At 42.1% G+C, this 16,704-nt stretch overlaps 1 long non-coding RNA gene across 1 annotated transcript; it reads right to left on the bottom strand.

Annotated features, from left to right (window-relative positions):
* Positions 1 to 4,618: 4,618 nt before the first annotated feature.
* LOC137485238 (uncharacterized) lies at positions 4,619 to 14,549 on the bottom strand. The gene is made up of 3 exons (XR_011005233.1): positions 14,433 to 14,549; positions 6,761 to 6,846; positions 4,619 to 5,320 (listed from the first exon to the last, which is right to left on the bottom strand). It is a non-coding gene; the product is annotated as an uncharacterized lncRNA (long non-coding RNA).
* Positions 14,550 to 16,704: the final 2,155 nt, after the last annotated feature.

Here is a 16,704-nt window from a genome sequence, read left to right as displayed (position 1 = left end):
GGGTTGTTGTCATGGAATATCTGCTCATTTAGGTAACTGCTTTGTGTACATTTCTTTTTTGTTTTCCCCCTGTCCCAAACAGAAACCTCAATTGCAGCACTTACCATCTGGGCAAGATCTCAAATTAACTGGGATACATATCCTTAGAGAAATCAGCTGCACATAATGAAGCTCATGACAATACTGGAAAAGCATCATCCAGATGAGTAAGCTTTTACATTTTGTGGTACTTTTAATCTCCCCCTACTTGTTCCTATGAACATGTCAAGATATTCCTTTATCACATAAGGGGGAAAATGGGCCAGGTTGCTGATAAATTCCTTACACAGCAAGTGGGCAATAAAAATGGAACAAGAAAAGTCCGCAGATCAGATTTTTTTCTTGGAAACTGAGCTGGATCATATTAGACTCAGATGATTCCATATGAACCTGAGAAACTCCTGTAATGCCATCAAATCAAATTATTCCAGCATCTGGCAATAATGACCAAAAAAAGAAGCCTTATATACAGTCCAAGTGAAGAAGAGGATGATGGGCAACGTCTGTTCTGCCTTTTACAGCTGGATTTTTATTGAGGGCAGTTCACTAGGAGATCCTGTGATACAAACAGTAGAGTGTTTTTAAACTCTCAGCTAAAAGAGAATTCCAGTTGCATATTTGCCCCAGAAAGCTTTAGGGTTTCTTGTAACCAGTCTAAAATGATTTTATTTTCCATTATTCTGAATATATTATTTTGAGTATATTCCACAGAAAAGGTGAAATGTTTCATTTTGCAGCTAGATAGTAGGAAAAATTATCATGTTAATTCATTGCTAAAAGTGAATATAAAATTCTAGTTGAGATTAAAAGTTACAGTTTTTTCTACTAAATTATATTGCCAGAATATGGCTGGGAAGTATTTGCATATTCAGGAGAAGGCTATGTAAGGCCAGAGCAACTAACTGAAATAACAAATATGTTAGATGAAAATACAAGGAATATGTTATAAACCTAAAAAGTAGTACCAGAAGCATGGAAATCACTAGTTTGTAACCAAACAGATGATTGAGGAAACCCAAAATTTAATTATTTCGTCTGAGAACCAGTGCTGGGAAGTAGTTTAGAGTTGTGGAAAGTGTTAGGTAGAAATCCATAAGGCTGAGCTGGTCCATAGGGCTGTTCAAATGAAACAAAATGGGTAAAATATTAGCAAGTTTTTTCTCTACCTACAGCTTATCTGCAAGGAGAAATTAAGGCTCAATATTTACTACAGCTGAAAATATAAGAGTTACAACTAGCATAGCCTCACATAAATGCAGGAAGAGTGGTCAGGTGCAACTAAAGTTTAAAACATCCACTCTGCCCTCATGGACTCTGTGAGAAGGACAGATACTAAGCAGGAGAATTCTCTGTGTCATTATGGAGTCACACAATTTAGAATTTTTTTTTTTTTTTAATATTAAAAAATAATTTTGCTTCCTATTCCCCCATGTTACAAGGCAGCAGCTTCTGTCTTTTTTCTCAGGGACATGCTCTCATGCAGATGCAGCCTCCCAAAGATCTTGTTGATACAGAGGTTACATTGACTTCAGTAGGAGTTGGGTTCTTAAATTCAGCTGTATCCAGGCCTGAGCAGAAAGCACTTCCTATCCTTTGGGCAGAGGCATGTGCTGGCTCGTTGGACAGAGCAGCACAGAGCACACCATCCAGTGAAGCTCAAAATGCTGCTTTGCATGCAAGAGTCATACAGAAGAGCTGGGAGAGAAATTCTGTAAAAAATTTATCAAAAGTGTTGAAAAATCCCTCTCTTGAGTGAGGCTGGGCTGCTCGCCTCTCTCCTTACTGAAGGCGAGTCGGTAGAGAAATGAACAAATATAATCTGTTTTATCTTGGGGTTTGCTTTCCCCCTCCCCAGCACTGCAGTGTTTTAGTGACAAAATAAAAACCAAATCAAAGAGAAGAGAGTCATCCATGCAGCTAGCTTGAAGACAGGTTTGATGGCCCTCAGAGGAAAAACAGCCCATTTTTTTCTCCACCAAAGAATGAGTGTTCTGATATTTTTGTGACAGTATCTCTGTGGCTCTTCCCCCACTGCTTCTCCACATGTGAGCAGGGGATGACCACTGGCAGGACCCTGCAGGGGCACTGGCAGGACCCTGAGAATGAAGGAGAATCTTCCTTGGAGAAGCCTCCAGAGTGCTGATAGTCCTGCTGGCCCCACTGCTGCCCCAATCCAAGCCCTTGCCAGGCTTGGGGTGTTGTTGGATGGCTCAAGTGTTTCAGGGGACTTTTTAGGTCCACTCAGTTCTTTCAGGGTTGCCTGACTGAGGCACCAGTGGGAAGAAGCACCTCCCCTACAAGTGAGGCCTTGGCAATGGGGAAGTCTGAACGAGCTGATTCTTTTTGGCAGTGGAAGGAAATGAGAACAGCCTGTGTGATGTCCAACCCTTTACAATGTGGTTTAGTGGGTGCTGGCTGGATTGGGTCAAAAGTTGGCCTTGATGATCTTGAAGGTGTTTTCCAACTGTAATGATTCTGTGATTCTAATATTTTCCAGCCTTAATGATTCCATAATTCTGTTCAATGTCTGCTGAGAGCTCCTGTGTGAGCCTCAGGCATTGAATGGCACTGAATATTGGCAGGTCAGGTCACCTTTGGCGTGTGAAAATTACTTTCCACACCATTTTTGGGTGTGCTGCTCAGCACAGTTCTCACTGCAAAATCCACTCAAGAAAGAGCACATTAGAGAAGGACCAAACCCACGTCCCACACACCTCTGCACTGCAGGAATCAACCAGCAAAGCAAAATGCCCTTGAACATCACTGGGAAACTGCACTGCTGTTAAACAGGGATTTGCACTGACTTCGAAATTAGCCCCAATTCCCCTCACTGGATAACAGAGAATGAATATGGGAGCAGTATGGTTTTATTATAATACCTGGATTTTACTGGTACACATATTCAGAATTATTCCTTTGGAATAAAAAAGGCCTCTAAACACATAACTGTTCAGCTTTATTAACTAACAGATAATTATGTATTAAAATGCACTGAAAATGCGTTGTAATTTTTGCCTAAACTAAAATGTAATTACAGCCTTTGTAGTGTAGGGTATGACTGTAACACATTGATGAATTAAAGATGAGAAATAAGCATATAGACCAGTTTGTGTTTAGAGTAGACCTCTCCACCATATTCCCCACGTGAATCCACTTTCAGGAATATTGTCTAACTTTCCTTTACACCTGCTGGGCCCAGAATGGAAGATTTGGGAACCACCAATCTGCACAGGAGGAGAGGAGCAAGCCTGTTGTTCTGTGCAGCCAAACACGATGTGCCTGTATTATTACCAGCTTCCTGAATGGCCCTAAGAGGGGTAATTTCTCCCTGCTCTGCATTTCCCCTTTGGAAACAGCTTCCTGGATAATTTGAGGCTGGCAGTTTTCTCCACCATGGTGCAAACATGAATGGGACCTGCTGGTGTAACACTGCTGCTTGTTAGGCAAATGTGTAAAATTATAGTTTTTTAAGTGGAAGAGAAACTATAAAAAAGTTGGGCTTCCCCCCCCCACCCCACCATTTAGCACAAATATTCCAGTGTATCCCAACTAACTCTTCAGCTACAAATTTAAAAAATGTGCTTTGCCAAGAATTTTAACTGGTTGTGCAAATCTTTGCCATCTGTTGCACTGTCTAACTGCAGAGACAAACCCAGCATAATTTGCCACTGTAGTATAATAACATTAGATGGATGATTTATGGGGCCCTGAATGTTCTTTACTCAGAGCTGTGAGCTTTTGTTGGCCTTTGCACAAATTTCAAATACAAACTCAAACATGGGGCTGCTCCCTCCCTCCACTCCAATCTCCTCATGTCAAACACAAATCCTCCAATATCAGTTACCATATCACTGTGCGTGCAATCCCCAGCTTACAGGGTAATAAATCCAGGGGAAGGATGCTATTATACTCTGCTATCTTGGAACATATATAAATAATTCACACCTTTCCTATAAATATTTATCCCAGTAACCACAATACTCATTCAAATAAAGGTTTCGTCTTTATCCATGTCCATTTGCCATATACAAGCCTAATAAATGGAATTTTCTAGCTCTTTCCTCCACTTAATTTATATTTTCTTAGAATTCAGATGTAAAACATTCCTCATAAAAAAGTCTCCTAGTTTTCCTTTGTCTTTTTCCTTTTAACTGATTCTTTGGCTTCAATGGAACTGCTGTGGGTTTACATGAAAATGAGAGACAAGTCTGGGATTGCATCCTTCTATTGGTGTCCCATGGTCCTAAACAAAATCGTAATGATATTATAAGCACAGCTGTATGGTGAAAATACATCTGAACTGTAACCCAGGAGACAGAAAATTTCCATGAACTTTCCACACTGCTAAATGCTAAACTGACAATTTTTTTTTTCTTTTTTCATCTTCAGTCTCTTCAATTCTCTCTTCAAAAGGAGAACACCCACAAAAAAAAAAAAAAAAAAAAAAAAAAAAAAAAAAAAAGAAAAAAACCCAACCAACCAACCAACCAAAAAAACCCAAACAAACCAACCAATCAAACCATCCTGAAATGTGGCAGCTTTAAAAGCCAGAATTAGACATTTATCTCTTATTTCTTATTTGCCTCAGGAAGAAAGGGCAAATGGGAGTGAAGCAATGGAAGCTATGAATGCTCATAAGCAAGAATGGAACAGTGAATTAGTTACAAAATGACTCCCTGCAGGATGCAGCAGCTTGGTTTTGCCAAAAAGTCATCACCAAAAACACATCCTGGGAGAAAAATTCCTCTAAGTGGCTACCTTTTTCCTGAAGAGAGATATTATGAACCATAAAAATTATATGCTGCTTCTGTTTCCTGAACATTACATAATTGCCAGACTAAATAGCCAGAATAAACAGAGAACAGGCATTTTTACTGGGCTTTGGAAGAATAAAGCCATAACGAAAATAACTCCATGAAATTTACAGGAGAGACCCATTTCAGACCATATGTTGGGAAGGAGCTACATCCAAATGTACGAGTCAGTGTGTTAGCAAAGTGTTGCATGTGGAGTTTGTGAGCTTGGGACTGTTGGGGGCTTGGGTTTCTCAGCACTTTTATGCTGGTCTACTTTTATCTTTCCAAGCATGACACATCTACTTGACTTTCTGCAGCAGGAATTTTCTCCCCACTCTTCACTGTGAATCTGAACAGAGAAATTAAAAATACTTGACTTGCCCATGGTGTGGACACTTCAGCATCTGTGTAATTCTTTTTTAAGCTCCAGAACCTTAATTGATTGGTTTAGGCTTGACAAGTTGAGAAAGTTGGGGCTGTTCAACCTGCAAAAGAGAAGGTTGTGTGGAGACCTCAGAGCACCTTCCAGTATTGGAATGAGCTGCAGGGAACTGGTGAGGGACTCTTCACCAGGAGCTGTAGTGACAGAACAGGAGGGAATGGCTTCAAATTGAAAGAGGGGAAATTCGGATTAGATTTACGGAAGAAAATCTTCATTGTGAGGGTGGTGAGGCCCTGGCACAGGTTGCCCAGAGCAGCTGTGGTTGCCCCATCCCTGGGAGTGTCCAAGGCCAGGTTGGATGGGGCTTGGAGCACCCTGGGATAGTGGAAGGTGTCCCTGCCCACACCATGGGGCTGGAACCAGAAGACCTTTAAGGTCTCTTCCAATCCAAACCATTCTATGATTCTGTTTTGCAATCATGTGAATTCATAGCGCAATTATAGGCAGCACTGATTGTATTTCTCCAGGTATTCCATAATCCAGATCCCCATTTTTTTATTTTTTCTCTGTTGTCTTCAGACCAGACTCTTGTCTCAATTTATTTTTATGGTGTGATTTATACAGCTTATAAAAGTATTATTTCAAACCTGCCTGCAAGCAACAGCTGTATGACTACATAATTACCACTAAAAGACGGCAATGCTAGGAGAAGACATTCTCACACAAAAAAACTCATCTGGCATAATCACTCATTTATTTGTTTAATAGATGAAATTAGTGAGAGAACAGAACAGGGACAATAATGATGGTGTTACAGACGAGCTTTGCTGCCTCACTCTGCCAAGCTCTACCACCAGATCAGCATCCCCTAACTTGAGCAGAAACTGCCAAGTACAGCTGGCCCAAAAAAGAGTTTTACAAGCTTTTCTGTTTTACAAACTAAAGTTTTTCTTCCATACTGAATAGTGGAGCTTTTCAAATATATTTTTGGTGTTTTGTGAAACAAACTGCGCAGGAATGTTCACTAGATATGGGGAAAGAAACAACCATGAGGGGATGATTTGGGAACTGTTTCTTTTAGCAGTCAAAAATTCAGGATGAACCTCAAAAGGTCATCACTAAGTTGGAAGCTGGAGAGTAAAGGATGAGCTCCCTTGGGTTATGTAGGGCCCACATGTAGCAGTGACATCAGTGACACACCTGGGTGCTCATGTCCTGCCCCCAAAGCACTGGTGTCCCTGTGGCAGCTGTGAGCCCAGCTGCTGGTGCTCAGAGCCAGAGAGGGCTGAGGGCCAGATGGACCAACTGGCCAAAGCTGACTGGGAGGCAGCCATATCTGTCCCTCCTCTACATGCACCAAACATTGTTCAAGGCAAGGACAAGACACTGAGAAACTCCCCACCCCCCCAACCATGAATTTAGATTTATTTCACTTTTTCTACCTTTCCAGCAGGACATGACAGTGAGAACTGTCCCCACCACTCCCAATCCCAGCAATCAATATGGATTTATTTCACTTTTTCTACCTTTCCCAGCATCCTACAGGGTATTTCAATGTCATTTCCAGCTGCCTTCCACTCCTTAAGTTTGGCTGATTCTGCTGCTGGACAAGTGGGCTCTAGTTTTTCTCTTGAAAAAAAAAAAATTAATAAATTGTAATGCAAAAATATGTGTGCACATGTTCTACAGCTTCTGCGACTCAATGCCGAGGATGAAAATCATAAACAGAGCACTTGACTTATCTAATTTGGGCAATAAGCCTTTTATCTCAAAACTGAGTATGAAGAGAAAGAGAAAACATTTAGTCTTGTTTCCTAACATGAAGCCATTTCACTGACAAGCAACTCCAGCTTTGTCTATACCTCTGCTGCAACTCCTTGAAATCCTAACATTCAGTCTGGATTAAGGGAATTTTATTTGCAAAACTACAAATACTACTTGAAACAGCCTAACATGTTTTCCATCCATATTTACCAGCAGAAGGCACAGTAAAACATTCCTTACACCTGACCAAAGGCTTCCCAAAGCCACTGCAAATTAGGTGACCATGGTAACTAACAAATACAGGCTTATCCAAATTATTTTGGCTGTTGCAAATATTCACAGCATCAGTGACAAAAATACCCTAAAGTGTTACTTAGACGCCAGGGTTTTACTGACAAGGCAGAGCCCAGGATCTGGCACATATGCTGAGGAGGAAAACATGCCAGAATCATGTTCCCCTCCCTCCTGTGTGGTTCCAAGCCTGGCACAGGGCTCACTCCATTAGCATCACACTTCATCCTGTTAATTACTTCTCGGATTAACACACCAGGTACTGAGCTGGAAGAGACAGCGACAACTTCCAGCCCCTGAATTAGACACACAAGTGTTTACCCGCCTCAAACTGGCTCAGATGGATAGAAAAAAATTATTCAGGGGTGACACTGCATGAAGGGGGAGAGGCTGTGGGATACCAAGTGCAGAGGAAATGATGGGAGGGGATGAACAGAGCCCTTCTCAGCAGAGTTCCTGCAGTGGCCCTGTGGCTTAAATGATGAGTGACCCAGGGTCTGGCGACATGGGGATTTTTAAATTCTAACACAAAAAGTAAAGGAAAGATTCACTTGCTAAAAAGAATGGTGAAAATCAACATTTTCTGCCACAAGGCAGCACAGAAGAGCAGGATGGGCACAGGTCAGCCATTTAGGCTTCAAACCAGCTTTTAAAACTCTGCTCAGAATGAATGAGTTAGCAACCAATAAACACCACACAGCTCACACCAAAATGCTGCCACCCTCTCCAAGCGGGACATTGCTTTTTCTGGTTTACCATGTAGCTCCCCCCTATTCAACTCCCTTCAAAAGCAAAATGAAGTAAACAAAACTAACCCCACCCAGACCCAAAACTCAGCTTTTTTCATCCATTCAGACACTTGTGTTACTGCTCACAAAGACCAGTTCTTGCACTCTCGACTTCCACAGTGCCAGGTGGGGTTGTACCTGCAGGACAGGTGCTCTCTTATTTCCTCCTAAAAAGAAGTTCTTGGTGGCAATTCATCCCAATCAAGGTAAAATACTATGCCTGGAGGGTTCTGTTGGATCAGTCGTTACTGAAGGACATCAAGAAATTACAATAAATCATGTCAGAGGAAGTGCCCTTTCCCAAGTGGGGAGAAAAGTTTCTGTTGAGAAATGAGAAGAATGTTTGCTCTTTAAACTCACATCTCAAAATTTGCAAGAATGTATGGACATTTTTTCTTAGAAAGGTTATTGCTTATCTTGTCTTCCTTGTTTTTAAGATTTTGGTTCAGCAGGCTTCATGTCAAAAAAAGGAAGGAAAAAAAGCTAGTGGAAACTACTGCAAGAAAACAATAACCATGAATAAAGCATTACACCTTCAAAGAAGAACATGTGAGGTTTTTCTAACCTGAATACTAAGTCAATCGCAAGCCTAGCAGCTGAAAGAAAATATAGGAAGCAGAAGGGAAAATCCAGCAAGAGAAAATAAGAAATATATTTTGGACACTTGGTCCCTGATGTCAGATGTGTGACACAGTTGTTTTATTCCAGGCAAAATTTCATATCTATGAAGTTATTAGAGTGACAGAAAGGGCTGTGGAAAGCAGAGTAAACTCATTTTTTTCCTGCCTTTGCCTCCTCACGGCTGCAGAGAGCTGGGTGGGAGCAATGTTCTGCTCTCCACTGAGGCACGAAGCAAAGGAAGAGCTCCTGGATCCCCAGCAGAGCCAGGAGCCAGTGAAGCTGCAGGAGGCAGGCAAGTTTGCCTCTGCCCGTGGAACCTCTTTATTCTGCCAAATAGCAAAAGGACCCTGTGGCTTCCAACAGAAACCCCTGGACTCAGGATCTGTCCTGGGATGTGTGAGCATGAAACACTGCAGGTGCTTTCCAGGATGGTATCCATGGAAGTGACAGCACACATGTTTGTTTAACAAAGGAACTGCCTGAACTACAAATCAGAGGTTGGGGCAGCTGTCTGGTGTGCTGTGATCCCAGTGATGCCTCCTCTCACAGGGACCCTGGGGCCACTCTCTGTCGGAACCCAGAATGTCCCTTGGACACTCTTGGATGTTCCGGGCCCAGGTCAAAAGCATTTGAGACCCTGGAATGCAGCCACCGACCCCTGTGGCTTTGAACCTGATCCATGGAACATTTTACCAACCTTGCAGGAAGAACAAGAAATCACAAAAGTTTAGATATTATAGTAGAAGTAGTCACAAAGTGAACGGAAGAACTTTTGAGTGCTGTACAGGGGGGTTTTAGGCCTTGTACAGAGGGGTCTGAGTTTTGTACATGGGGGTCAGAAGTTCTAAGATGGAGGGACTTGGGTGTGCCCTGTCCTCTTTCCTTCTTCTTCCTAACCTCCATGTTCTTGGTGATGTTGGCACTCACAGATTGGTTTAGAGTAGAAAGTCACTGTTCAATACAGGTGATGGGCGTTAGGGAAAAACCATAAACATCTAACACGTAATGGATGATATAAAAGAGGGCACCAGCCCCCTGGGAGTCAGTGTGGGCCCTTGCCTGACTGCTGAACGGACCGCAGCAGCTCAGGGAGAAAATCTTTTAGATAACACACAATAAACTACCTTGAGACCGGACGACTGAAGACTACTGAGTCTTTCTTTAGAAGCTCGGGTTGGAGGAGAGACTTTTCCACCTTTCCGGGCCACCCCAGTCAGGGAGTGAGACCTGGAATCTCTCCTGCCTTGGAGGGACCCAGTCCTTGAAAAGGTTCCAGGCTGAGGCACCTCTCACATGCTCTGACTGACCTGAACAGGTTGCTTTATTTGTATGACCTGCATAATGCCACATTTTGCAACTTTTGCCCATTTTAACAGAAAAAAAAAAAAAAATCACACAGGTGCAGTGTGTGAAGAGTGACTTACCACACTTCGCATGTGGCACAGTGGGAAATTAAAGGGTTGCTTGTTTCTAGCTTGCCTTAGTCCTGTTTAGGGGCAATAACCAGCAGATAAATATTCTGAAAGGGGAGGTGTCTTCACAAACAAACTGTGGACCTGCTGGTAGATAAAGCAAGATACTGATAAGTGAAAGAAGCAATGGGGAGGAACCAGAAATTCCAAAGGAATTCCACAAATTGACACAGACTGTTGCTCACCCAAGACCATGCAAAAATTCCTGGACTTAGAGAAAAAGAACAGAGACACAAAAAAAAGTAGTGGGGGATGCACATTAGAAGGAAGTGTGTATTAGGTGATTAGAGATGTCTATACATCTCAAGTACCTCAGCCAGTGAGGAAGAGAGAGAGAAATACGGCCAGGAAATGAGGATAAAAAGGAGGCTGCATCCTCCAACAACTTGAGAGACTCCATGGAAAATGTCCATGGCCTCTCCCTTTATTTCAATAAAATCACAGGACTCCTCTGTCCCCTTTTTGGACATAAAACTCTGACAGCGTGGATTAATTTTCCTGACATGCTAAAAACATCTTAATCTACACAAACACTGAGCTTATGAATGTGACAAAATAAAAGCAATTTCTAAATTTGTGCAATTCATACATTGTGGTCATTTTCTTTTCCTTAAGTAATTTAGCACCATCATTATCATATTTGATACATGGCTACAGGAATTTCTCATTTCACATGGCTTGTGGAATTTCTCTTTCATTTTTAACGCTGAGGGAAGCTCATATTTATGTTCCTGAATGGCTTGAAATGTCTCAGTGTTTTCAGAATCTCTACTGGCCAGGAAAAAAAAAAAATTCAATATTTTTGTGCTATTTCCTTTTGACAGAGTGGAACGCTGAGGGCAGAAAGATGGGGAGTGCACTCTGTGCATGATTGAGAGAGGAGCACAAACTTGGGCAACAGTGACCAAAGAAAACAAATTAAGTGGCAGCAACTTACATAGCAAATGATTGGAGAGACAGAAAACCTTTCCTTCCTTCCCCAGGCAACTGTAAATTAAGACTGGGTGGAAAACATGGCAAGGAGACAAATTGCCCATTTCCAAGGCATTCATGAGGCTGGGTCCACGGTCCAGAGCAACAAACCCTGAAGTCAGCAGGCACAAATGGTTTTCCCAGCAATGCTGACACACAATCTATCCATCCTCCTTGTATTCCAGGGAAAGCTACTGGTGAAGAAACCCAGCTTTATGTAAGGAGAAAGGGCAGAATTAATTGCTGCTGCAAAAAAAAAGTTTGGCCTTTTTTTTGGGGGGTTTTTTTTTTTTTTGTTTTGTTTTGTTTTGTTTTTTTTTTTTGTTCTGCAGCCTTGGCATTTGGGTCACAGCACAGGACCTTGGATCACAGGATGCCTCAGTTCCATGAATTCCAATTTTTAACATACTATATCTAAACCATTCTCACCAGTCAGCTACTATTCCACATCAGATTTTGGTCATGATTTCTCTTGAGAAAACAGCAAGATTCTCATGGTATCAGAAACCCCAGAATTCTGACAAAAATTGTGAGAAAAATCAGTCAGGAATGCTGTTTGCAGTCTGTCCCCAAGTAACTATTTCAGTTAGATGGAGTGAGTATTCACTGTATGGGAAATGGGAAAGAGGTTTTTTCTTTGAGTCAATAATTAAGTCCTTTTTCAGGTGTTTTTTCTTACCTTCTTCCCTCCTCTCCCCATGATCAACTGTCCTCTGAATCTAATGGATAGTTTCAAGAGAAAAGAGTGGATTTTGGATCTAATACTTCCTGGCAGATGCTATAAAGGACTACCAGCAAGGGGCACTCCTTACTTAGAGGTCAGAGGACACCTTGGCATCCTTTTAAATGGCTTAACAGCTCTGCAAGAATAACAAATCTGTTTAAAATAAGAAATCAGAAAGAAATAAAGCTGTGTCAGGCAACATTAACACTCCCATGTGCAATTTGACCTTGGACAGCTCATCAGATCTCTTATTCAGCTCATTCATCATTATTCTGAGCTGTCACCATGAACATTCTTTCTCATTAATTATACATTAACCTCATTCTTGACTTTTAATCTATAATGGGTCAGGATGTTTAAAAATAATTAAATAAGAATGTGAAAAGGTAATCAGGATAATACAAATACTGGAGCTTAGGACATCTGCCTGCAAATCAAAAATAGGTGATGCTGAACAATTAAGTGGGAAACAAAAACAAGAAAGGAGAAGTCTCCAAATCTCCAATCTTGCATTTAGAACAGTATTAGCTTTAAAAGGTTCCCAAAATATTCAGCTTGTAGACTTCTGACAATTTTTTTAACTTAACTTTCAAAGTAAGGGAAATATCTGCTGTAAGCAGATTATGGGATCCAACTGTTAGGAGCCAGCTCAGATAAAATAATGATGGGTTCTTGACAATATCCAGGCTCTCTCCTGCTGTTGAGCTGCCCACATTCCTGGGTGTCAGGATCTCCACTGGGTGGGACAGTGTTTGACAGTGTTTTCAGAGTACACTGTGTCCCTGCAGCTTGGTGCATCCATCTCCCAGAGGTCACACCAGCTCTCAGTGGGTCCTCTAACCCATGTGGTGGCCTGATTTCCCAGCAACCTGGCATTAGAGCAATCCTTTGAATCTGTCAGTCCCTCCTCTGCTCTGAATATTGGATTCAGCAGAGGATTTACCTCTGTGCTTCCAGCACTGATAATGTTTTAATTCTGAAATTATAATATATTGTTCCTTCCTGTAATTAATTGAGTTTTCATATCACACAGCACTAGGGCACCTTGCTTTTCCAATATCACAAAGGACTTTTCATACTGTGGCAGTTGACTGCAGTAAGCTGAAAGTGCCAAGGTTTCCAAAACAGGCTTGAAGTAGAAATAAAATTTTATACCCCAGGAAGAATTACTACATGCCACACAACACAACATTTCAAGCTAAAATAATGTTTCATCAAAGATTTAGGGAACAAGGATTAGTTTTTTAAACCCAGCTAAGTCAATGAATCTTGTATTCCATATACTGCTATACATTATGTCCTGGATGGATTTCACAATGCAGTTTGAGGTTGTTTTAGAGAGGTTGATTCAAAGAAAAAAAACCCTCAGCAGAGAGGACATTTCACTGACCTACTTTAAAAGAACTTGTGAAACCCACCAGGAAAAGGATACCCAGAAAGGTGGTCAAAAATATTGCACTGCCTGGGAAGCACACAGTGAATTTTAGAATGGTAATTTATGGAGGTCACAAATGATAAATTATAGAGCCTAAAATATATACAGAAGGATTTACCTGAAGGAGAAAAAACCAGAAGAATCTGTCCCAGCTGCAAGTGGACTCCATTTGAAGTATTCAGACTATGTTTCATTATTTCCAAGAATCTAAAAAACCTTTGTAAATCAGTTTTTACCAGCTCCAGGATTTTCAAAGGACTCCAAGAAAATTAGTGCTAGTGAGCTCACCTATCTGGTGAGCTTCAGTAGAAGCTGGGTACCCAGCTACCCTGGGGAACTTGGAAAATCCCTGCTTCTTTGAACAGCTGGATTCTGCTCAGCTTTAGAAAAATACATGTATTTCAAGTATTTTCAATAGGATTTTAACCTCAAAAATATCAAAATCCAATGGTAGGTGCTTAATCTGATTGCCTGCTGAGGATTGTGTACAACTGCCTGTGGCATTGAATAACACCTTTGGGTAACTCACTGGTTGCAGGTCCCTCTGACATCCCAAGGGCTTTGAAGAAGGTCTTAAAACCCAGCCCTGCTCTTCCCCTTCCACTGCAGCAGCTCAGGCTTTCAACTCCAGCCCAGCCACCTCTGGGGCAGGTGAACCAAGGCAGTCATCATCACATATTTACCTTTTCCTGATGATTTCCCAACAGTCATAGCCATTAATTAAGCTCTAAGGGCTTGGCAATAGGCTGAGAGGAATATTTCCTGCCATACCTCAGGTGAAAGAGCTGTTTCACTTAAACATGAGCAGCAATTGGCTTTAAACCTAAAGAAACTGTTTTTATGAGCAATCACGGATCTGTGTGTAGTAAAAAGTATGATTTGGTGGGGCAGATTCAGTTTGTGTTGAAGGAAAGGAGATTACTTTTTCATTCAAAACACCTTTACATGAATGTATTTCTTTCTTAAATTGAAGTGGGTATACTGGGCTACTTATTCCCACACGGAATTCCAGCAATACACATTACTGGCGATTTAGAAATTTATTTTTTCCTTAAATCTCTTTCAGAAAATCCTATTCCATGTATTATCAGCATCACAACTAAAGGACTTGTCAGTATTTGTAATACTCCCAAGCTGACACATCTAACCTCTATTTGGGCAATGTAAAATCAACTCAGTATCTGTAAAGCAACAGTTGTTTGGCTTTTTAAAGGGGTGTTAGTTTATGTGACAGCTCCAGCTGCCTGCAAGCGGCACAGATAACTTGGCCTACGAAACGCGGGCTCGAGCCTCGCGGCGCGCTAGCCCGGAGAAGGAAACACGACCCCGAGCACGTTCGTGATAGACCAGATCCAAACCCAAACGGGGACCTCAGCCAATCCCTTTGCACATGAACGCAGCCCAGCGAGCTGGGCAGGGCTCAGAGCCTCATCCAAGCACGTCTGTCGGGGCGGGACATTTGAAGGCCCGATAAAAGACCATCAATAAACCTCGGCTGGTGCTGCGTGAACTTGGTGCGTTCTTGTCGCTTGCCTGTCTCCAAAACTGCAACAAAATATAAACCAGCTCTAACTTACATTGTCAGGGAATTGTCTTTTGCTCAGAATTCCAGCTTGAGGTGTGGGACCAATGAATAGAAAACTCATAAAGGCAGAATTTCTCCTCTGAGGGAGGCATCGGTGTTTTAAAAAAGTTACATCTATAAAGAGAAGGAGTATTTCCAAACTTTCTCTCTGTGTGGAAAATAACAGAAATATTATTAAATCAGTATTAAAAATAAAGAGCCACACCTGACAGCATAATTAAAGGGGCAACATGTTCCAAGCCCCCACATGTCATCCCTTCTCTGTGCCTTAGTATCCCCTTCTCCAAAACTCCCACCATGACAGCAGTTGCTTGTCTGGTGAAACATTTCTATGCCACCTGGGAAAATGTCTCACCCAGAAATTTATTGCTGAAAGTGAACAGGAGAAAATTGATTAGGTAAAATGTCAGGCATCTACAGAACCACTACATCCTTCCAGGCTGATTCCTGCAACACCAAGGAGAGATTCCCTTCCCATCCCAAGCCCACACTGAGACCAGCTGTGACCAGCATTTCAGCTGTTGTCTGAGTGTTTCTTCTGTTTGAATGCAGAGCATTTTTCTTAATTATTTCTGACTTTTCATCCAGCGTGCTATAAGCTTCTTATGAAGAAAAGGACATAAATAATTCAACTTCCACTTATTCTGGGAGGACACTGGCGGCTCTAATCTATCCTCTGAGAACAAACGAGCTGGCTGTTCACACACAGCTTGTTAGAGCACGACAAATAAACATGAGCACGATATTGCAGTGACAACAAGGATGGGGAATACCAGAACTGCATTTTGGACTGGAATCTGATGCTGGGACCATTTCCAGTTCCCTCCCCGGGGCTTGGAAGTTTGGTTACACTTTTGCCTGTAGCTGCAAGGCAGAGACTGGTAACAACTGTCAGTTCAATGAGGAGTGAGGAGGGAAGGATGGAGCCAAGGAGAGTGTCAGAGCATGGATTAATTCCCCACCACGAGTGTGCTCCGGGCTGCTGTGTGCAGTGTTTGGAGAGAGCCCTCCAATGAGCTACAAGTCTGACTGAGAAACGTGTTTCCTTGGCCACCCAGGAGTGAGACTGTCTGGTTGGGGTTTAGGGAAGTCTGTTGGAAATATTAATGTGTCAGGGCAGCAGGCTGGGAAAGCTGCACCTGCTTCAGAGGAGCCTTTCAAAACACATATTACTTGCTGCCTCCAGGAATGTTCCTGTTTTATTTGGAACAAGAGGGGGGTGAAACACTTAACAGTTTTGGACCATAATCTAAGTTTTCCCCTTTCCCAGGGAAGAAGTCTCTGAATCTCTCTCTGTCTGGCTTAATGAATCCAGAATTTCAGGATCATTATGAAAGGATGATCAGGGCCTCACCCTGGAGGAGCCCACAGGCTGATGGATCAGGTGAAAGGAGCTTGCATCCCTTGAGTCCTAAGAAGACTCATATCTAGGCCCTGGCATGCTGATTATAGTGGGAAAAACAGAAAAACTTCTGACAGTCTCCGTGAAACTTCCCTGCATCAGTACCTGGCTGCTGCCCTGGAGCCCTGCACAGCTGTGGAGCACCAGCCTTGCAAGGAGAGTGGGTTTGGTACTGGAGGCTGCAGCCCATTTACAGCACCACCAGAACAGGGCCCATGGTCCTCATTTGAAAATGTTCCAGCAAAATGTAAAAACTTTGTATTCTTTCCTCTGAAACAATTAAATATGCAATTAGGTTGGAATTGGTTCCATGCACAGGAGATATCTGACAATCTTACATGCTGAGAGAGTTGCATGTATCACCAGACAGAAAGATGGAGTGTCTGGAGAAGAGGAAACCATCCATCTTGCCACCCTGACCTTTCTGATAGCC

This window comes from Anomalospiza imberbis, chromosome 19 (assembly GCF_031753505.1).
Source record: "Anomalospiza imberbis isolate Cuckoo-Finch-1a 21T00152 chromosome 19, ASM3175350v1, whole genome shotgun sequence".
Lineage (NCBI taxonomy): Eukaryota > Metazoa > Chordata > Aves > Passeriformes > Viduidae > Anomalospiza > Anomalospiza imberbis.
The sequence above is the reverse complement of the archived record's forward strand: the minus strand, read 5'-3'. Positions and strand labels throughout refer to the sequence as shown.